The 24188-nt window shown below is 44.7% G+C and overlaps 1 non-coding gene across 1 annotated transcript; it reads right to left on the bottom strand.

Moving 5' to 3' along the window:
* Window positions 1-1706: 1706 nt before the first annotated feature.
* On the bottom strand, window positions 1707-1897 carry LOC137914680 (U2 spliceosomal RNA). The gene has a single exon (XR_011106417.1). It is a non-coding gene; the product is annotated as a U2 spliceosomal RNA (small nuclear RNA).
* Window positions 1898-24188: the final 22291 nt, after the last annotated feature.

The following is a 24188-nucleotide window of genomic DNA, read 5'->3' as shown; positions in this document are numbered from 1 at the left end:
TTATTGAATCAAGAAAGAGACAAAAGGAGATGTTGCCTTCGCATCAAAGGGAAAAAGGAGAAAACGAACGAGAATGTCAGAACAGAAGTGGTGGAGCTTCTGGGTAGAACTGCTCCAAGCCTGAAGGCAAAGATGGACCAAGAGGTCGACGTTGGTCACAGAGTGGGGCGACCGACGGAGAACAAGAAACGGCAAATTATCATCACGTTTGTGAGAAGGAATACGAGAGATGACATCTGGAGACAGACGAAAGCTTCTCCTGTGTGCAAGGAAGAAGGGATCCGCTTTGCTGAGGACCTGACCCCGGAGGACTGGAGGTCCAGACAAGCACTGTGGCCCAGAATCGACCAGGCTAGGGAGGAAGGCAAGGCTGCGGGTTTCAGGGGCCCGTTTGGGTTCCTAGAAGGCAAGCGCATCGTGGCTGATGTTCCAGTAAGGGACTGATATCTGAATGTGAAATGTATACATGGTGGAACATTTCTGAAAATGGGACTCCTACCTCTTTTTTTTTTCTTTTTTCTAACTTTTCTCTACTCTACCTCCGTAAACTTCTGTACTATCTTTGTTCCAGTTAAACTGATATTTCTTTCTTATTTCTTAATACACAGTTACAGTGACATTATCTTATGCTAATAAATGTGGAATGCTGTAACTATTAAAAAAAAATCTGGGTTTTCACAAATGACACCATTGGAACATCGATAGTATATGTGATTCTTGGTCTGCTATTACTTTTATTTTCCTTCTCATTCTTTCCTTCCTTTTGCACGTATACTTATATTAGTGATATTATATTATTCTCTGTTAGAGCTATGTTGGATGAATATCACAAATGATCACACCTTTGGAATATTGATAGTAGATTTTGATATTAGTGTTTTTGTATTTGCTTATATTCCTTCTCATGCCTTCCTTTTGCAAGCATACGTATATATGTATGTCATTGTTTTGTTAATAAAGCTTACAATAAAAAAAAAAAAAAAAAAAAAAGGTCTTTGTTACGTCACATTTCCTTCATGAACTTCTTTCTGAGGACTATTCCAAAGTGACGGTTAAAGTTCTTTTGCAACTTTTCGACACATCTCGGGATTGACAATCATTGTTGATCACATGAATTAGGAATCAGAAAATTAACTCTTCCAGCTGTAATTCCTTTTACCTGGTGGGTAACGAGTCTTCGGACTGAAACAGCTCGACGCACTTTGTTTTTGTTAATGAATAAACGTTACGTCACGTCATTTAAATGAGACATTAGCGCCGCCTAGTGTTTCGGAGGACGGACTGCATGCGCGACATTAACACCTGTATGGCATTTCTTGCCATTCGGTGGAGCCAGAGATTAAAGTTTGATCAGCGACGGGAGGAATGGAATTAATGGGAATTTAATGGATTAACGGGGAATAAACTGGGAATTTTCCAAATTGAAGCTTTGCTCCACATAGGGAACCCAAATATAGTTGGGGAAAGTACATTTTAGCATAATCTCGACTAAAAAAAACAGACGCTTCCTGCATGGCTATTGAGACCACGCCCCCTACACGCACTGCGCATTTGTGTTATAAAGAATTTCCACACTGAGAGAGATGAAGGTTTATTTGGTTAAAATAATCTGCGACACACACAACAGTGTTGGGTTCTTCCGGAACCCGGAAGTGACGTAGAGCTCCAGCCTTTACCAGCCTCCCGTTTGTTTCTTTACATTATTGGGGGGGTGCACCGTTCCTGGAGGTACTGCAATACCAGGTCGATGCGTGGAGTGGACGGAGCAAGCCCCTATTCCATCTCCCTGCTCCAAAAATCAATTTAATATATGGTCCCCGGATAGGGGACGTATCAGATATTAAACTGATAAGAACAGATACTACACTTGATCTTAGCCAAAAGGCCGAGAAGCGATAACCGGAATAGGGTCCGAGGCGGGGGGGTCTTCCGCCGCCCCGTCCTTCTCACTGACGGTCCGCAGAACCGAGTCACGAACCGGGACCGGATCCGGGTCGCGTGAATAACGAATAACATAAAACACAGCGCAGTGAAGAAAACGTCACAGTATCGCTGAGAAAGAGAGTTATTTTAGGAAAGTGGGACGTTACCCACAAGTCTGGGCGACACTTCCTGGTCACGTGATCCGCGCTGAACCAATGGGAACGCAAAGCCGCCGAACCGCTTTATTTTTAGGGGTTTTTAACGCGTAAGAATGTTTTTATCCAACAAAACCTGACGTGACAATACTTTATATACTTTATATAACAACGTAGTTCGGCTGCAGGGGAACAAAAACGAGCTTTTAATGACATAATACATCATTAAACGTGTTTGTGACGTCATCGCTCCTCATTTCCTGACAAAAGAGGATAAGAATGCAGGTGAGGAGGGAGGAGGGAGCTGCAGGTCACGCAAACACAAGAGAAGAGAGAAGAGAAAAATAAAATATCAAATGGAGCAGCAGGATCCACCGTTCCTTCTGCAGCGTGGACCTCTGACCTCTGACCTCCGCAGCTGGTCCAGGTGGCGTCGCCAGATAGCGTCTGGAGCCACTTCTCCAGTGTCGACCAAGGATCCCGGCCTGTCTCTGATTGTGCCAGAAACCCACTTGTGTTCTCCACGGTAATCCCTGGCAAGCACAGCCTGTCCAGTTTCCAGTTGCCGTGTTTCTCTGGCGGGTGTCCTTTTACCCTGCTTCATCCGACCATCCATTACCGTCCGTCGTACATTCGGCTTTAGTAAATACAGTCTTGAGCGCAGCCCACGTCCCAGGAACAACAGAGCAGGACTTTGATTTGTAGCAGCATGAGCGGCGTTACGGTCGGCAAACAGGACGTTGGCTAACGTCTGCCACGGCAAACCTCTCGGCAAGCCCATTGGTAGCTGGATGTTAGGGGGCGGAGTCCATTCAGCTTCAGGAACATCTGACATAGACTAGCTGTGAATTGAGGACCATTGAGGACATCACCGGCTCCGCTCTGTCCCGGCTTCAGTCCTCCCTCACAAACCGACAACAGTTCATTCACTGCTCCTCCTCTGTAGCCCCCCCATTGCAGGGTGTCCCCCAAGGTTTGGTGCTTGGTCCTCTCCTCTTCATCCTCTACATCCTCCCGCTTGGCAACATCATCCGTCATCACTCCCTCCGTTTCCACTGTTATGCTGACGACATACAACTCTACATCTCCACTAATTCCATGGACTCCAACGTCCACTCCAAACTCACCAGCTGCTTCAATGACCGCAAGACTGTGAAGTCTTTTCTGACCCGTTGTTTGACGCAGCCAGGAATGCAACCGACGCAGTGCAACCGACGCAGTGCTCTAAAGGACCTTTCACACGAGCAGCTGCTTACGGGCACTGTTAGGGCAACTTGGGTAGAACCTTCAGAGAGGGAAACATGTCTGAATCAAGGAGGTTGTGAACAGAAAAATATATCTTTGGGAGAACATCCAGCCTCTGTTTTCTGGCCACCAGAACCTCCTCTGTTTTCAGGCTGGAGTGTTTTGCGAGTTCATTTAATTGTGATCCACTCGAGTAGTTCTCACTTTAGGACTTCATGCCTTTTAGTAGCTCTGCATCTACTGCAGAATCTGAACTCAAGCTCGCCAACCATCCTATCCAGGCAAGAGAAAAGTAACTCTCTTTTCACTGTGTCTGAGTTCTATTCAGTGCGTGAACCTGCAGGTTCCTCCAGGTTCTGCAGGTCTCTGCACCTGATTCAGGGAGACTGTGGGTGTGGCACAGGGCTGTGGTTCTCTCATACAGCTCCAGTGGCGTCGTTAGGCCTATTTTAGGGGGGCTTACAAACGTAAAAGTGATCTTAACCGGCTTCAGCCCCCCTAAAATATTCTTAAGCCCCCCTAAATAATTTTGGGTTGTTTTATAAAAAAAAAAAAAAATCTTTTTTTTTTTTGTTCAGTGACCAAAAAATGCGGACATATTCTATTAAAGCCGCCAGAATATATGTTTAAAGACATGTAACCTGCCATTATTTACTTAAATCTGATCATGAATCTGTTTCCCCTCACTTCATGGCGTAAGGTAGAGAACCCGTTCCACCTGTTCCTATAGAGAATGCCCACATCACTGAAACTCCAGTCCACGTTTTCCCTGTAACCGCGCTAATTGTAGGACGTCGGTCCCTGCAGCGTGTTTGAAGCTTTAGGAGAAGAACGTGAACGGATGGATGAAGAATGGATATAAGAACGTTTTTCAAGAAAGTAAGTTTATCACTGCTGGTAGTAACATTTAGTTACATTTATGAGATGAAGCAGAGATTGGACAACCAGGCGCTGCGTATGGCGTACCAGAAGCTGGAAGACGAGCACATCGAACAACAGGAACAGAATTCGGACACTCTGGAATGGCTGCAGGCGTCCAGGGAAGCAGACCTTCAGAGATCCAGCAAAGGGATCGCTAAACTCCGTGCTGCTCTCAAATCATCGGAAGATGATTGTAACCGGCTCCAGCTGGAGAAATGCGCTCTCTTAGGAGAGCCAGAGAATGTCAGAGTTCACCATGAAAATGAGAAGGTAGGCATTACAATACTGCCCCCCAAGGGTGGAGTAATTTATTGTTATTTTATTGGTATTGTTAAATGTGGATGATTTATGTACTAAAGACTTTCAACGGAAACAAGACCGCAAGAGCTTTTTTGAAATGCTCCTCTTAGACAGGATGTTTGACTGTACTTGTACTGTAATACATGCTACTGTGTGACTGTACTTGTACTGTAATACATGCTACTGTGTGACTGTACTTGTACTGTAATACATGCTACTGTTTGACTGTACTTGTACTGTAATACATGCTACTGTTTGACTGTACGTGTACTGTAATACATGCCACTGTTTGACTGTACGTGTACTGTAATGCATACTACTGTGTGACTGTACGTGTACTGTAATACATACTACTGTGTGACTGTACGTGTACTGTAATACATGCCACTGTTTGACTGTATGTGTACTGTAATGCATACTACTGTGTGACTGTACGTGTACTGTAATACATGCTACTGTTTGACTGTACTTGTACTGTAATACATGCTACTGTTTGACTGTACGTGTACTGTAATACATGCCACTGTTTGACTGTACGTGTACTGTAATGCATACTACTGTGTGACTGTACGTGTACTGTAATACATACTACTGTGTGACTGTACGTGTACTGTAATACATGCCACTGTTTGACTGTACGTGTACTGTAATGCATACTACTGTTTGACTGTACGTGTACTGTAATGCATACTACTGTTTGACTGTACGTGTACTGTAATACATGCCACTGTTTGACTGTACGTGTACTGTAATACATACTACTGTGTGACTGTACGTGTACTGTAATACATACTACTGTTTGACTGTACTTGTACTCTAACATTCTATCTCATAAATCTATTCATCATGTTTGTCATCATCAGATGCAGCTGGCTCAAGAGGCGACCGTTGCCAAGGCAGCGCTGACGGAGCTCCAGCTTCGCTTGACGAAGAATCATGGGACGAAGCAGGAACACGAGCACCACGATACGGAGGCTGTGGAAAAGCTGCAGGCGGAGAAGCAAGCAGAGTTTGAGCGGTTCACTACATCGATCGCTAACCTCCGTGCTGCTCTCAAATCATCGGACGATGAATGTAACCGGCTCCACGAGGAGAGCTGGTGTCTCTTAGAAGAGGCAGAGAATGCCAGAGTTCACCACGAAAATGAGAAGGTAGGCATTACAATACTGCCCCCCAAGGGTGGAACTGTTTGACTCCTTCCCTCAAAACATGCACCTCTTTGGCCTCCTTCAAAACGCATCTGTGGAGTAATTTATTGGTATTTTATTGGTATTGTTAAATGTCGATGATTAAGGACTTTCAATGGAAACAAGACGGCAATGGCTTTTTTGGAACGCTCCTCTTAGACAGGATATTTGACTGTACTTGTACTGTAATACATGCTACTGTTTGACTGTACTCTAACATTCTATCTCATAAATCTATTCATCATGTTTATCATCATCAGATGAAGCTGACTCAAGAGGTGACCGTCGCCAAGGCAGCACTGACGGAGCTCCAGCAAGACTTCAGGAGACAGGAGAACCGCAATAAGGAGGCTGTGGAAAGGCTGCAGGCGGCCAAGGAAGCAGAGTTTCAGAGATACCGCAAATCGATCGCTAAACTCTGTGCTGCTCTCAAATCATCGGACGATGATCTTAACCGGCTCCAGCAGGAGAAATGCGCTCTCTTAGGAGAGCCAGAGAAGGCGAAAAGTTTTGATGTCCAGGCGCTGCATATGGCGCACCAGAAGCTCAAGCACGAGCACATGAGACGGGAGCAGCAGAATAAGGAGGCTGTGGAAAGGCTGCAGGCGGCCAAGCAAGCAGAGTTTGAGCGATACAGCAAAGGGATCGCTAACCTCCGTGCTGCTCTCAAATCATCGGCCGATGAATGTAACCGGCTCCAGCTGGAGAAACGCTATCTCTTAGAAGAGGCAAAGATGGCTAAAGTTAGCCATTAAAAAAAGATGGTGAATCGAACTATATAGCGTTCTGAATTTATTTCTTATTCATTCCTATTTCTTATTGTATATATGTTATTGTTGTGTGTGTGTGTGTGTGTGTGTCCTTGAGTGCCAAGAAAGGCGCCTTTAAATAATTTTTTTTATTATTATTATATTTTGTGTATTTGTTTTCTTGTTTTTTGATAGTTTGAGGAGCAACAGCTTTGCATTAAACCTATAGCTCTGACACTGCTTATTGACAGCTCTGTGAATTCCCCTCTCCACCAATCGCATCGTCTCCATGCTGAACTGATCACTAATCAATAGCGTTACTGGTAAAAAGTAACGAGTAGTGTAACTTGTTACTTTCTCATTTTGAGTAATAATATTACTTACTTACATTACTTATTACTCCCTGCCAAAAGTAACTACCGTATTTTCCGGATTATAAGTCGCGGTTTTTGTCATAGTTTGGTCGGGGGTGCGACTTATAAATCGGAGCGACTTATATATGCTTTTTTTTTACAAAATCTGTGAGCGCAGAGACAGTAGCCTACACATTTCTATAACAGGTGTTACAGGGAACTCTGTGACCCGTCAGAATCTGTGGGGGTTTCTGGAGGTTCAGAGTTATCTGTCACACCTGTTATCTAAAAACACCAATTAGAAGGGCTGATTGAAAATGGCGCCGAAAAGAAAGTCATATTCCGCGGCTTACAAGCTTCAGATAGTGAAATATGGAGCCGAAAACGGCAATCGAGCAGCAGAAAGAGAGTTTGGAGTGAGCGAAAAACTTGTAAGGGACTGGCGAAAAGCGGAGGTTACGCTTACTGAAATGAAGAAAACAAAGAAAGCTAATCGCGGGCAACAAGCTAGGTGGCCGCAGTTGGAGGAACGAGTTCACGCATGGGTGCTTGAACAACGTGCTTCTGGGAGAGGTTTGTCAACGGTGCAGTTGCGTCTCCACGCCCAGGTGGTTGCCAGGGAGGTGAATATAAACGGCTTTGCGGGAGGACCTTCTTGGTGTTGCCGCTTCATGCAGCGCAAACGCCTCTCTATCAGAGCAAGGACGACACTGTCCCAAAAACTGCCAGCGGACTTCCAAGTCAAGGTTGACAGTTTCTGCGCGTTCATTGAAAAGCATGTAAGTGATCACAACGTGACACCGGATCATATTATTAACATGGACGAGGTCCCCCTCACTTTTGACATCCCCATGGGCCGAAGTGTTGCAGAGAAAGGGCAAAAAAGTGTGAATATCGTTACAACTGGTCATGAGAGATCACACTTCACAGTGGTGCTGGCATGTTGTGGAGACGGATCAAAACTGCCACCGATGGTCATTTTCAAACAAAAAACCATGCCAAAAATCCAATCCTCCTCAGTTGAAATCGCCGTGAACGAGAAAGGGTGGATTGATCAAGAAATGATGAACTTGTGGCTTACAAAGTGCTACAATAAGCGACCGGATGGCTTCTTTAGAGCACGCAAAGCTCTGCTTGTGATGGATAGCATGAGAGCGCACATCACACCACAGTTAAAAAATAAATTAAAATTTTTCAACTCCATACCTGCCATCATCCCTGGAGGCTTAACCAAAATACTCCAGCCACTTGATATCTCCGTGAATAGGAGCTTTGAGTCAGTTTTGCGTAACCTGTGGGAGCAGTGGATGACGGATGGAGAGCACAGCTTCACGGCAACCGGGAGAATGCGCCATGCAACTTTCCTGGAAGTCATTGAATGGATCGACAAAGCATGGGCTTCAGTGACAACCGCAACCATCCTGTCGGGATTCAGAAAGGCTGGAATAATTGGAACTGCAACTGACGACGAGTCTGATGTAAGCGACGTAGAAGAGGAAGCGGCGTCTTGTCTACCTGCCGAGTTGGGGGAGTTGTTCAAAAGTGACACCGAGGATGAAGATTTCCTTGGATTTCGTGATTCGGAGTAAAACCTGATATTTTGGTAAACGTGTTAGCATGTTCTTTGTGCTATATGTTGTTTGGTGTTGGATTTTATCAAATAAATTTTCCCCAAAAATGCGACTTATCCTCCAGTGCGACCTATATATGGTTTTTTCTTCTTAATTATGCATTTTTTGGCTGGTGCGACCTACAATCCGGAGCGACGTATAATCCAAAAAATACGGTAAATACTTTTTAGCCTGTCCTTGAATCTCTACATTACTTTATGTGACTGTGAAGAAAGGATCAGGATGCGACAGAATATCTTTCGGAAAAGAACAACATGCCAGAGGGTCGTATAAATGGTTTATTTTAAGTGTGCAATACAGAGAGGCAGTGATAAAAGCGTGAATTGTTAAAAAATATATTCATTCATATTTGCAACAGTCTTAAACGCCATGATGCTTGTTAAAGGTTATACAATAAAGATACGTTTAAATTCGGAGGTACAGTGAGGTTCAAATGCAAGAAGTGATTCTCAGATCAGTGGAATGAACAGTTCTTGGCAGGCTCCCTCACCATTACACATAAAATAGTTCTCAAATGCAGGTATGTATGAAAGTCAGAATGTACATCCCCACAATCCATCAGTTCACACCATTAAAAACCATATCTATTGCTGTAGCTGGTATGGTGCTGCGTGCACATTAAAAGATTACAGAATGAGAAACCTAATGAATACATTAGGATGCGACATATTGTTTTATTCATAAAACAGAAGTAAAAGGATCTAATGCGGTGAAGTCAGCTGCTTAGCAAGTTCTCCGGCCTTTGTACTCTCTATTTGTTCTTGGCAGCTAGTGGTTTGCGGCTGATCTTCTTGGTCTTATCATTGCTCTTTGGGGGTTCTGGGTTATTTCTCTGTACCCACCCACGCAGGCAGGACTGGTACTGGGGTGAGCTCATTGGGCCACTGTACCCACAGGGCTGGAGCTATTTCCTCTTATCCTAAACCGGGGCAATTAACCCATTGTTCATTTGTCTTGTCAGGCGTATAAAGTTAGCATCTCAGTAAGCATGGCTGCTTTGATCAATAGACTGCAGGTGGTTCTCTATAGTCTAATGGCTCCTTTGGCCAAAGGTTGGGCTGGCACACTCATTCATTCCACTTTGTGTCGACTCCTCTTGTTAAAATACCTGGAACAACTGAAAAATGCAATTACAGTAGTACCTCAGCTTACGAATTTAATCCGTTCTGGGAGTAGCTTCGTAACGTGAAAACTTCTTAAGTAGAGACGCATTTTGAATGTAAATGCACTAATCCGTTCCAAGCCCCGCAAAATTATGATATTTTTTTAATAAATCATAAAAGCGCATCAGAACATGAAACAAATACATGTTAAAATTAGATTACCGCACAATAAACATAAAACGAGAGGCACATCATGTAAAAAAACCAAAGAATAAAGGAAATAATAAAAATATTAATTTACCTTTTAGCTGTTGTTTTTTGTCCTCTTTGTTTACTGGTCCTTTGCGGTGTTTTCTGCCTCGCGTTTCTTGAAAAACTGATCCAATGACGTCTGCTTTTGCCGGCTTTTGACAATCCGTCGGAAATGTGCGAGGCAGACGTCATCATAATGAGCAATAGCCCGACTTGTCAACACTTTTTCCGGGTGACACGAGGGGTGTTAAGTCTTTAACCTCTACGGATGGTCGGAAGGAGGAGACGGATTCAGGAACAAAACCTTTCTTTAATCAGGCGTAGCCGGTCACAGAGCTACATGCTACATTTAGCGCACACCACAAACTAACGTGCCTACATCATCACGTAACTACGGCATCAGGCATGGACCAAATACATTACAAGGGGGACACGAATAGCATGCTGGGATACACGCATACGCAACGGGTTGCCAGGCAGATTTTAGGCGATAGCCAATGGCAGAGCAGCTACGAGCAGCTATTTTTGACTTTGTATCCTGAAGTGAAAATCGTAACGAGAGGCAATATTTTCCCATTTAGATACTTCGTAACCTGAAACTTTCGGATGTAGGGACATTCGTAAGTAGAAGTACCACTGTATATACTTATAAATATGGTCAGTTAACATTACATAACGGAGCAGGTCTATCTCTGTGTGTGTGTGTGTGTGTGTTGTTTATAGCATGAAAGAGGGGGATTTGTTGCTAAAGGACAATAAGAGATGGGAGGCTAATTCCTATTGCAAATTACAGCATTACAGTTCATTCTGAAAGAGTGTGTTGTATAAACTGATTGCGTCATCTCTTTGTTTAAGTGTTATTGAGATTTTTTTGTTCTTTGCGTGTCATTTAACGTTGTCTGCGTGACTCAGTTCACGTGTGTGGTGCAGTTATTTACAAAGTCGTAGGAAAGCAGAAATGAGACACGAGTAGACGTGAACGGTGTGAATTAAATGAGCAAATCTCACATCAGATACACAAACACATGTAGGGGTGGGGGGACAGCTGTGTGATGCAGAAGCTTGCCGGCTGTCTTTGTGTGCGTCCGGATAATGTTGTGAACCCAGACATGGTAGTATTATTTGTGTTTGTTTTCCGTGCAAACTGAAATTAAATATGGAAATGGAAAGCATCAGTGTCATGACATGCAACATTGAAACAAGATTCAATGAGTGAGCATCGGCTGCAGCACGATGAAAACAAGCACACCAGCTACACCAGGGGTCGGGAACCTATGGCTCGCGAGCCATATATGGCTCTTTTGATGATCGCATATGGCTCGCGCTCAGATAAAAAAAAACAAAAAAACCTTTTTTTTCTGTTTTTTACTCGCCTCGCCCGTGTTGACCGCAGCTGGTTTGCGCGCCCAGGTCGTGTGTCGTGTTTTTTGTTGTAAGTAACTTGTTCACTTGTGTCTGGATCTTATGTTCCGTTTTCTTTGCGGCACCAGACAGTCGGCGTCCGTTAGTAGAGCTTGTGTTGCAGGGGCATTTTGCATGGCTGGCATTTTATTGTGAAAAATCACAGAGCGGAAGCACGCTGTCACGGTTCCGCCCTGAGCCTGGGCTGCCACTTTAAAAGTAGGCCGTCATCCCACCATTAGGGGTGGGTGTGGCCAGCTGTGTGCACGGTGGCAAGAGTGGACTTTGTTTGGCTCCACCTTAATTCCAGATTACTGGCTATTTTAATGTATTCTTACCTGGGACCTTCTTTTGGAATAAATGCGTGAAAAAGACGGGGCCCTGCGTTTGCTTCAAGAGGGCATCACTTGCTTTTTAGTTTTTCTCTCGGCTGTGTATTATTACGTTGGGCTCCAGCCGCCCCTCGTCCTGTGTGCAGCTCCAGGCGTAAATGATAAATTCAACCATCGCACCGTCTCTGTTCTCTGCTTTCTGGGGTCCGCTCACGTTAGTCCGTAACGTTCAGAGGCTTATTATACTAGTTTTATTACCTGCTTACCGCTTATACTGACGTTTAGTTGAATTCACGTTTAAAATATATTACCGTATTTTCACGACCTTATGACGCACCCGCTGATTCGCCGCAGTCTCATTAACAGCTGATTTTTCAGTATTTCAGACATACAAAGGGCGCGCGGATCAAAAGGCGCCGGCATGATAGGTGCGCAAAATAAAGCAGGAGCAAAACTGAGTTTGGTACTCACATCTTTAATCGTCATCAATCAAACAAGCATACTAGTGCGCGTTTTAAAAAATAGAGCCGGAGCAAAACAGAGTCATTAATCAAACCCATCAAAGTCCTCATCCTCTGTTTCTGTAGTGAACAGCTGCGCTAGATCTCCGTCAAACATGCCGGCCTCTTTCTTCATTGCCAGTCACTTTACGTGCAGCGGCGTCGGCGCCTCGGAAATGATGCGAACAACAATGCTAGCAGACAGTTAGCCGAAGCAGCTACGATCCAGTCAAACTGTGGCGCTGCGCTGCCTTCCACTCTGAGTGGAACTGTGTGGTCTCCTTCTGTCGTCCAGCGCTCCCACGCAGCCCGCAGTTTAACGTTGAACGGTTGGAGTTCTTTGGTTAATCCACCGGGGATGACGATGATAAGCTAGCTTGCTGGTTAGCCCGTTAGCGCGTTAGCTAGCTTCACTCCGGTTTAGACCGTATCGGTGAGATCGGCCCGCACGGAGTTGCAGATCGCAGGAACCGAGTTGCTGCAGGTCTTCTTGTTGCTTCCTCCGCTTCCTCCATTGATTCATTAATGCTGGATTCTCTCTCCGCTGCTCTATTCCCGTGTTCTGCTGCGGGACCGGCAGCCTCGGCAGCCACTTCCGTCAACACGCCATAATAGTTACTGTGGTGAAGCGCGTCGGAGCGTATCACTCCGCCAGGCGCCTGACTGAGTCCGCCTATTTGGCCGTACGCCAAATAGGCCGCGCGGACCAATGGACGCGCTGCACATTTTGAAAAAAATCGAAGACTTTTAGGCGCGTCCTATGGGTGTGAAAATACGGTATATGGCTCTCACTGAAATAAATTTCCAAATATTTTGCTTTCATGGCTCTCTTAGTCAAAAAGGTTCCCGACCCCTGAGCTACACCCTGTCGATCCTCCTTTATAGTGTTGCCGATTTTATTTTTTCAAAGGGTTTCTTTTCCCTTCTTGTTCAAATGATCTAAGCGATGTAGGTGGATAGACCGCGTTTGTAAATAACTTGCCAAAGAGGGTTACTGCATGGGCACCCAAAAAAGTCTTCCAGCCACTCCTCTGCTTGCTGGGTTTGGGCCCCCAGTGCGCATTATCTGACTCAGTGTGGAAGTGCTTTCAAGTGAGATGTGAGATCAGGCTGGGATTGGGCCTGTCAAGAGGGAGTTCTGGGGCTTTTTGCCTCAGCCCAGAAAGTAAGCTGATAACATATAGATCTACGCTTAAAGGAAAGTGAGGCTGAAGGGAGGGCCAGGATGACGGCGCTGAAGGGGAGATTTCTAATAGGTCTGTCACTGATGATAATAAAAGGCAGGACAGCTTTAACCCATATGAGCAAATTCCATGCACTGTACCTCAACAAATCCCCCCAAAACAAAAAAAGATTTAACATGCCTCCAGCACTTGACACAAGGTCATTTTGCATTCATGGTGTGTTCTGTGGGAAAGATCAGGGAAGTCTTTCTGGAAGGAGTTGTTTTTATTTTCAACTCAGAGTTATAATTTGTTGTGGTTTATCTTAATGTGACACATCTGAGTGTCTGGAAACCCGATAGAGAATGTGTGCACCTGTAGAGGACACATTTTAAACCTGTTAGTCTTCAAAGGCCCGCTAAGAAACATTACACTTTAATTTTTGATTTTGGCCCCTAAAGGACACTCACAGGGGAGAAAAAAAACATGACTTTACTCAACTTTTGACTTTAAATACCAACAACAAAATTCACAGGGATTCCGCAGACGCTGAGGAGGAGCAGGGGAAGCCAGCCTGAAACACAGGAGCAAACACAAGGAAGCGCAGGAAGGACACGCTTTTTGAACTGACAAAAGAAGTACATACACAAACTATATAAACAGGGATAATGAGACGGTGAGAAACTGGGATGAATATTCAGCGGGGAGCAGAAGAAAAGACACAGAATTAAGTCCCTCAAGAAAAATAAACCTTCAAGCTAAGGAAACACTTTCATGACAACAAACTTTGTCAATATTGTATGTTTCATGTATGAAGTTTACACAAGTTGAAGTTTACAGGACAGGTGAATACTTTCTTCCTTACACATGTAATAGCAGTCTCTTTAGTTGTAAGGTGAAGTCAGGGATTCAATTTAAATTTTATATGCACGTGTAAATGTACCACTGATTCCATAAAATATATTTATTAAAAATAAAAACATTATTTTTGGTAGAAATTACATTATTTGTGTGCTTCCCTCAGTTTGCGTACCCCCCTCACACTGACTATTTTTGTCTATAAATAACTGACTGTTGCTTTAAGTGACATCACAAAGATTAAGTGACATCATTTGAACCTCTAGCATCCAGGAGCAAAGAAAGCAAGTTCTGACATTCCTTTCCATTCCTTTTTTGTTGTTTTGTCATGTTGGATGAGGTCCGTCAAGCTCAATCTAACCACCCCTTCACGCAATATTGAGAGGGAAAACAGATTTGTATTAAAAAATGTCCACTATTAATGTAAAGAAAATGAAATTATCAATTGAAAGTATACTCACTTATAGGTCAGGAAATTGATCACATGGAGAAAAAAGGCCATTTTAGGATGAATTTTACCAGCCCGTCACATAATTTATTGTGACGGGGTGGTTCTTCAACTCACTCAGAAAACTGTCCAAATTATGTAATAATGTAGTTTCAACACATAATTAAAATCTTAAAGGTCCAATATTATGGAAAAACTCACTTTCCCCTTCTTTCTACACTATTATTGTGATTTTGGGTCCTTATCAACCCAAAACAGCGAAATAAACCATCAAGCCAATCCTTCGTAGTTTGTGTAGGTCTGTAATCAGCTCCTGAAATGCGTCTGGAAGAAATTACGCTCGCTGTGACGGCACAGCGGGCAAATGTGCACTAGATGTGTGTGCGTCCCCGTGTCTGTGTTCTGCCCGTCCACGCTCTGCTGCATTTTCCCTGCATCGAGTTTAATTTTGGTGGTAATGTTCCGGCGAAAATGGGCATGGTAGCGTGCATGCAAGCGTGCTCGATATGAACGACTCTTGCTTCAGGGTTTAGAGCGTTTCTTACAGAGCTGTTTGATACAGAAATGACGGACGCTGTCCTGCAGCATTGGTTTGCTATTTTGACCAAATCACAGAGTCATCTTGTTAAAAAAAAATGGAAATAGACTGAAATGGTTCAGAAATTAATGTTGAATAACGTTCTCGTTTTGTGGACTAATGAAGGGAGTATGTTTTATTTCTAATTTTTAAGTCAATCTATATTTTTTTTGTAAAAACAATGGCACTGTTGACATGTGAAATTCATATTTCACAGATAATGATCATAAAAATGAAAAAAAACTGATTAAATATTGATGGTTTCCAAAAAAGGACATTTTACGAGCAGTAAAACATTAGATTTTTTTTTTTTTTTTCATGTACCACCACTCAAATAGTGTACATATTGTCCGTGACGGAGCGGTACAAAAATGGCTACAAGGTGTAAATCAAATGGATATTATTAATAAAGAGTTTATTCCTGAGGTGGGAAAATATGTTTTGTTGTTGGATTAACATGTCCTTCACGTTGTGGGTTGTGCATGAAAATTTGGAAATGGCACCCGTTTTGGAGAATGACCCTGCCCTCAAAGTGGAGGAGCAGCGGCTCTACTCCGAGCTCCTCCCGGATGACTGAGCTCTCACCCTATCTCTAAGGGAGAGCCCAGCCACCCTACGGAGGAAGCTCATTTCAGCCGCTTGTACCCGCGATCTCGTTCTTTCGGTCACTACCCAAAGCTCGTGACCATAGGTGAGGGTCGGAGAACGAAGATCGACCGGTAAATTGAGAGCTTCCGCCTTTCGGCTCAGCTCTCTCTTCACCATGACGGATCTGTGCAGAGTCCGCATCACTGCAGACGCTGCACCGATCCGTCTGTCGATCCCCGCTCAATCCTTCCCTCACTCGCGAACAAGATCCCGGGTACTTGAACTCCTCCACTTGGGGCAGGATCTCCTTCTCTGTTTCTGCCCCCCCTGATGTGTACACATTTCAGCAAAGTTCACTTTGGAGCACGCTTTTTGAAGATGGACAATCTGGCCAGCGTTCTCCTGAACCACTTCTTTTTCTTCTTCTGTGGCTTCTCTTCCGGTATTGGCCTCTGAAGATCTTCCAAGGTCCTCATGGCGTTGGTGTTGTCTTCCTCTTCCTGCTCCTCCTTCAAAGAGTCTTCCTCTTCCTGCTCCTCCGTCAAAGAGTCTTCCTCTTCTTGCTCCTCCTTCAAAGAGTCTTCCTCGTTCTCTGCCAGAAGGGGAGCCTCATTCAAGCCTGAGGTTCTCTCTTTGTCATTTTGCTGCGATGTGGAGGCCATGTCTTTCTCCGGTTGCTCCTCTTCTTTCCCCAACTGAAGGTTAGTCTCTTGAGGAGGAGGAGACGACTTCTTCTCCTGCTCATCCCAGCGACGTTCCAGGTCCTTCAAAGCCCTCTTAGTGCTGTTGTTTTCCAGAGTCTGTTCCACCATGGTCTTAGCATACGTCGCCACCTCCTGTGAAGAATGATGAATATATTTATTAGATAGAATGTTAGAGTACAAGTACAGTCACACAGTAGCAGGTTTTACAGTACAAATAAAGTCAAACATCCTGTCTAAGAGGAGCATTTCAAAAAAGCCCTTGCGGTCTTTCCGTTGAAAGTCCTTGGTACATAAATCATCGACATTTAACAACACAAATTTCACAATACAGATAAAAATAAAACCAATATTTAATTACTCAATTACCTGTAGCAGGGAGGCGTTCTCCTCTTGGAGTTGGAGATTCCGATGACGACACTCCTTCAGATCATCTTGGAGCTGAAGAATCTCTGTGTGCCCCACCTGAAGCTGGGCTTCATGTTCAGCCTGCATTCTCTCCATAAGCGCCTGCCACTGCACGTCTCTCATCTGAATGGAGACGCTCTGACTGTGGAGTGCAGCCCTGTTGTGTTCCTCCTGCTCCTGCTCCAGACGCTTAATCTCTGCTTGCATCTTCTTCACTTGTCTCTGAAGGCCTTTTTCCGACCTCACATCGCAGAAGGTGACAGCATTCAAGTCCAGATACTCGACTGGACATATTATGCTTTCTTGCTTGGCTTCATGCAGCTCTCTTTCGACATGGCGCATATTCTCCTTCAGGAGCTCCTTCTCGGCACTCCAGGAGTGGCCATCTTTCTTTGCCTGAAGCTTGACAAGGAAAACCATCAGCAGCTTGCCATTGAGCTGGACGTTGAACCTCCCCGCATGTTTGCTCTGGGAGAGGCTCACGGAGTCATCCTTCAGCTTCTGTCTGAGACGCTTCTCAGCCACCGCCATTGTGTGCATCGTTTCCTGCACTTGCATGCGGAGGAAGCGAAGCAGATCCTCCTTCTCAACTTCGGTGTTGATTCTGTCCATCATTTGGTTCATTTTAATGGGACTATTCAAGTTGCGTTGAAGGTGTGTCTTCTTCTGGATGTTAATTTCACTGTTACCAGTGTCTGGACCTGAACCTGGGTCAAGCTTTAAATACATTTTAAGCTTGACCCATTCCTTTGATGTCTGGCATAAAGACATCAAAGGAAGAACCCAATTCCTTTTATGGCACAGCTGCCTTTGAGGCTTTGATATTTTTGTTGCTAGGATACCACCTCATATCGATGTGCAAAACACACACACACACACACACACACACACACACACAATTATTCCTCATACGTATTATAATTATTACATTGTTACAGGCAGAGCCGGCTCTAGGCATAGGCAAACTAGGCGGTTGCCTAGGGCGCCACCAGCTGGAGGGGGCGCCACTCCAAGCCTCGAAAAAAAATTATATATATAAAAAAAAAAAATGAAAATAAACTAATAATAGTTATAATTTATTGCCCCAACGGGCGCCCTTTTCTCATGCTCTGCCCTAGAAAATAAAAAACAAACAAATACAGAAAAAATTAAAACCAACACCCCCCCCTCGTTGTTTGTCATTCTTGGTATGACCTGAAACACAATGCCTTGACCGTCCAAGGAGAGGGGGGGGGGGGCGATTTATCAGTGCGCACCTCAGCTAGACCGAGACAGTTGCTGCTGCAGCATACCTGTCAACCAGTACGTTTTTATGCATTCTAAGACGTGTACGGCGTAGAAGAACATCTGTACGGGAAAACGCACATTTGTAGCGTCCGTCAGACGCTGAAACAAGGACGAGATGGGTCTCAGAACAAGCTTTTATTAATCGGTAACCCCGCCGCTAACAGGACAGATATCCTCTCCCGTCTCTCTCACCCCCTCCACGCTCACACACACCCCGCCCCTCCTCCCTGGATGCCTTCACTGACTCTCTGCAGAGTAGGAATTACGAGCACAAACACGAACTTTTACAGTACCATCCGGTCTGCACCGAATATCAAGAAACGTGAAAAACATGTTTCCCAATCACAAGCCAGCAAAGGTTTGTATTTTCTGTCCCTGTTTGAAATTTAAATTACAAGCATCATTGATCGATACTTAAGTTTGGTTTACAAAAATAAAAATGCTAACGATTTCCCCCCCCGAAATATCTGTTTCTTATTTAAAAATTTAAATTACAAGCATTATTAATGGTTATTTTAGTTTAGTTAAAATATCAAAATTAAACTATCCTAATTAATAATGTCCAACTATGTACATAAATAAACGCATTTGAAAAAAATATATGGTGTAAGGTTATTTTGTATTTTGTAAGGAAAAAATCAACGGTTTGTAAGGCCATGGAGCCTTGGAGGTTGACAGTTGCTGCTGCAGAGAGGAGCTTCTCCAAACTAAAGCTTATAAAAACTGACCTGAGATCCACGATGTCACAAGAGCGTCTCAATGGACTTGCTTTAATAAGCATAAATCATGAGCTTTCAAGACAGGTATCATTTGATGATACCATCGATGCCTTTGCCACAAGGAAGTCCAGACGTGTAACATTTTAAATGTAAGCTATCATGGCAAAATTATTTGCTATGTATCTGTTTTGCATTGTTTGTGTGGAAGCTGTCAGGACTTTTAATTTCCTCTTAATCTGAACAGTAACCCTGTTTTATTTCTGTTTATTTATTTTATTTTATTAGGCCCGAGCGCCTATTCTAGGCGTAAGGGGCTATTGCTTTTGCAACGCAGAAGACAAGTTGACGAGCGTAGCGAGTCAACCCTCGACAAAGTTGACGAGCGCAGCTCGTCAACCCTCGGCAAAGTTGACGAGCGCAGCTCGTCAACCCTCAGCATCCAACACACTCACGCCCACACACAAGACACTCAACAGCACACACACACACCCCGACACTAAACAACACAAATGCACACACACAGAGATCCACAAACACGAGTTGACGAGCGCAGCGAGTCAACTCGTGTTTGTAACTGTCTTCCGATGGTTGACGAGCGCAGCGAGTCAACCATCGGGCGACCAACACACCCACGCCCACACCCACGACACTCAACAGCACACACACACACACAAACACGAGTTGACGAGCGAAGCTCGTCAACTCGTGTTTGTGTGCCCCCACAGACGCGTAGCCCTCGTCGAGACCATTCCGAAAATGTATTTTGTGTAAAAATCGCATACTCACAAAAAAAGTTATATTGTTTTTGCAAAAATTCTTTATTAGGCCCGAGCGCCTATTCTAGGCGTAAGGGGCTATTGCTTTTGCAACGCAGAAGACAAGTTGACGAGCATAGCGAGTCAACCCTCGACAAAGTTGACGAGGGTGTGTGTGTGTGTGTGTGTGACGAGCGCAGCTCGTCACACACACACACACCCCGACACTAAACAACACAGACACACAGACACACACACAAACACGAGTTGACGAGCGAAGCTCGTCAACTCGTGTTTGTGTGCCCCCACAGACGCGTAGCCCTCGTCGAGACCATTCCGAAAATGTATTTTGTGTAGAAATCGCATACTCAGAAAAAAAGTTATATTGTTTTTGCAAAAATTCTTTATTAGGCCCGAGCGCCTATTCTAGGCGTAAGGGGCTATTGCTTTTGCAACGCAGAAGACGACAAGTTGACGAGCGCAGCTCGTCAACTCTCGACAAAGTTGACGAGCGCAGCTCGTCAACCCTCGACAAAGTTGACGAGCGCAGCTCGTCAACCCTCGGCATCCAACACACTCACGCACACACACACCGACACTCAACAGCACACACACACACACACCGACACTCAACAACACACACACACACACAGACATCGACAAACACAGTTGACGAGCGCAGCGAGTCAACTGTGTTTGTAACTGTCTTCCGATGGTTGACGAGCGCAGCGAGTCAACCATCGGGCGACCAACACACCCACGCCCACACCCACGACACTCAACAGCACACACACACACACCCCGACACTAAACAACACAGACACACAGACACACAGACACACACACACACACACAAACACGAGTTGACGAGCGAAGCTCGTCAACTCGTGTTTGTGTGCCCCCACAGACGCGTAGCCCTCGTCGAGACCATTCCGAAAATGTATTTTGTGTAGAAATCGCACACTCAGAAAAAAAGTTATATTGTTTTTGCAAAAATTCTTTATTCTTCTTTATTCTTTATTCTTTATTCTTCTGCTTCTTTATTCTTTATTCTTTATTCTGCTGTTTAAACGGCAATTTGACCCCCTGAACATGCTCGAAAACTCACCAAACTTTGAACCAAGCTCAGAACCGGCGAAAAATTAATTATTTTATGTGTTTCAAAATTGGGAATGAAAAAGTGGCGCGCTAGCGCCACCTACAAAAATCACAATGCATTGTGCCTATGGGGGGTCCGACGCCAACTTTGTCGGACAGCCACGAAATTTGGTACACACATGCGTCAAGTCAGGGCAAAAAAAAAAAAAATATTATGGCCACGCCCCCAAACACACAGGAAGGCGGCCATATTGGATTGAATTTTAAAAACTGCTGAGTCAGCGTTTGCACACACACACACTCCAATCCAAACCAAATTTTAAACACTTATTGACCCTTCCTACCTGGACACTTTAAAAGGGAAACTTTGACAATCAGCCTTACAGCGCCCCCTAGAGAACGATAACAAAAATTGAATGGGAATTTAAAAAATACTTTACCAGAAATGATTGAAACTTACCAGAAAAGTCCCCCATGTGGTCCCGATCAAAAAACACAATCGTAACCATGTTGTTTTTACGCTGTTGCCATGGCGATGGCAACCCCTCCTATGGGGAGAGGTCCGACGCCAACTTTGTCGGACAGCCACGAAATTCGGTACAGACATGCGTCATGTCAGGGGGAAAAAAAAATGTATTGTGGCCACGCCCCCAGACACACAGGAAGGCGGCCATATTGGATTGAAACTCCTGACGGCAGATGGCCATATAATCCAAATAACGATTTGACTAAACTGTGAGCTACTCATGCAGCTCAAATCTAAACACTTGCGAAGCACTCAGGACAAAAGCGGCGCGCGTCGGCGGGTCAGCTCAACGGCCTGTCGGCCGGCGAGGGCCTACAACGCCGCTTGCGGCTTTAATCTTCTTTATTCTTTATTCTTTGTTCTGCTGTTTAAACGGCAATTTGACCCCCTGAACATGCTCGAAAACTCACCAAACTTTGAACCAAGCTCAGAACCGGCGAAAAATTAATTATTTTATGTGTTTTGAAATTGGGCATGAAAAAGTGGCGCGCTAGCGCCACCTACAAAAATCACAATGCATTGTGCCTATGGGGGGTCCGACGCCAACTTTGTCGGACAGCCACGAAATTCGGTACACACATGCGTCAAGTCAGGGCAAAAAAAAAAAAGTATTATGGCCACGCCCCCAAACACACAGGAAGGCGGCCATATTGGATTGAAACTTAAAAACTGCAGAGTCAGCGTTTGCACACACACACTCCAATCCAAACCAAATTTTAAACACTTATTGACCCTTCCTACCTGGACACTTTAAAAGGGAAACTTGGAGAATCAGCCTTACAGCGCCCCCTAGAGAACGATAACAAAAATTGAATGGAAATTAAAAAAATACTTTGCCAGAAATGATTGAAACTTACCAGAAAAGTCCCTCATGTGGTCCCGATCAATAAACACAATCGTAACCACGCTGTTGTTTTTACGGTGTTGCCGTGGCGATGGCAACCCCTCCTATGGGGAGGGGTCCGACGCCAACTTTGTCGGACAGCCACGAAATTCGGTACAGACGTGCTTCATGTCAGGGCAAAAAAAAAATGTATTGTGGCCACGCCCCCAGACACACAGGAAGGCGGCCATATTGGATTGAAACTTAAAAACTCCTGATGGCAGATGACCATATAATCCAAATACCAATTTGACTAAACTGTGAGCTACTCATGCAGCTCAAATCTAAACACTTGCGAAGCACTCAGGACAAAAGCGGCGCGCGTCGGCGGGTCAGCTCAACGGCCTGTCGGCCGGCGAGGGCCTACAACGCCGCTTGCGGCTTTAATTCTTTTTCTTTTTCTTTTTCTTTTTCTTTTTCTTTGTTCTGCTGTTTAAACGGCAATTTGACCCCCTGAACATGCTCGAAAACTCACCAAACTTTGAACCAAGCTCAGAACCGGCGAAAAATTAATTATTTTATGTGTTTTGAAATTGGGCATGAAAAAGTGGCGCGCTAGCGCCACCTACAAAAATCAGAATGCATTGTGCCTATGGGGGGTCCGACGCCAACTTTGTCGGACAGCCACGAAATTCGGTACACACATGCGTCAAGTCAGGGCAAAAAAAAAAAAGTATTATGGCCACGCCCCCAGACACACAGGAAGGCGGCCATATTGGATATAATTTTAAAAACTGCTGAGTCAGCGTTTGCACACACACACACTCCAATCCAAACCAAATTTTAAACACTTATTGACCCTTCCTACCTGGACACTTTAAAAGGGAAACTTTGACAATCAGCCTTACAGCGCCCCCTAGAGAACGATAACAAAAATTGAATGGGAATTTAAAAAACACTTTGCCAGAAATGATTGAAACTTACCAGAAAAGTCCCTCATGTGGTCCCGATCAAAAAACACAATCGTAACCATGTTGTTGTTTGTATGGTGTTGCCGTGGCGATGGCAACCCCTCCTATGGGGAGGGGTCCGACGCCAACGTTGTCGGACAGCCACGAAATTCGGTACAGACATGCGTCATGTCAGGGCAAAAAAAAAAGTATTATGGCCACGCCCCCAGACACACAGGAAGGCGGCCATATTGGATTGAAACTTAAAAACGGCAGATGGCCATATAATCCAAATAACAATTTGACTAAACTGTGAGCTACTAATGCAGCTCAAATCTAAACACTTGCGAAGCACTCAGGACAAAAGCGGCGTGCGTCGGCGGGTCAGCTCAACGGCCTGTCGGCCGGCGAGGGCCTACAACGCCGCTTGCGGCTTTAATTAGGCCCGAGCGCCTATACTAGGCGTAAGGGGCTATTGCTTTTGCAACGCAGAAGATGACAAGTTGACGAGCGCAGCTCGTCAACTCTTGACAAAGTTGACGAGCGCAGCTCGTCAACCCTCGACAAAGTTGACGAGCGCAGCTCGTCAACCCTCGGCATCCAACACACTCACGCACACACACACCGACACTCAACAGCACACACACACACCGACACTAAACAACACAAACGCACACACACAGAGATCCACAAACACGAGTTGACGAGCGCAGCGAGTCAACTCGTGTTTGTAACTGTCTTCCGATGGTTGACGAGCGCAGCGAGTCAACCATCGGGCGACCAACACACCCACGCCCACACCCACGACACTCAACAGCACACACACACACACCCCGACACTAAACAACACAGACACACAGACACACACACACACACAAACACGAGTTGACGAGCGAAGCTCGTCAACTCGTGTTTGTGTGCCCCCACAGACGCGTGGCCCTCGTCGAGACCATTCCAAAAATGTATTTTGTGTAGAAATCGCACACTCAGAAAAAAAGTTATATTGTTTTTGCAAAAATTCTTTATTCTTTTTCTTTTTCTTCTTTGTTCTGCTGTTTAAACGGCAATTTCACCCCCTGAACATGCTCGAAAACTCACCAAACTTTGAACCAAGCTCAGAACCGGCGAAAAATTAATTATTTTATGTGTTTCAAAATTGGGCATGAAAAAGTGGCGCGCTAGCGCCACCTACAAAAATCACAATGCATTGTGCCTATGGGGGGTCCGACGCCAAC

The sequence above is a fragment of the Brachionichthys hirsutus genome, unplaced genomic scaffold (genome assembly GCF_040956055.1).
Source record: "Brachionichthys hirsutus isolate HB-005 unplaced genomic scaffold, CSIRO-AGI_Bhir_v1 contig_405, whole genome shotgun sequence".
NCBI lineage: Eukaryota > Metazoa > Chordata > Actinopteri > Lophiiformes > Brachionichthyidae > Brachionichthys > Brachionichthys hirsutus.
Note: the sequence above shows the minus strand (reverse complement) of the source record. Positions and strands in the feature narration are given on the sequence as shown.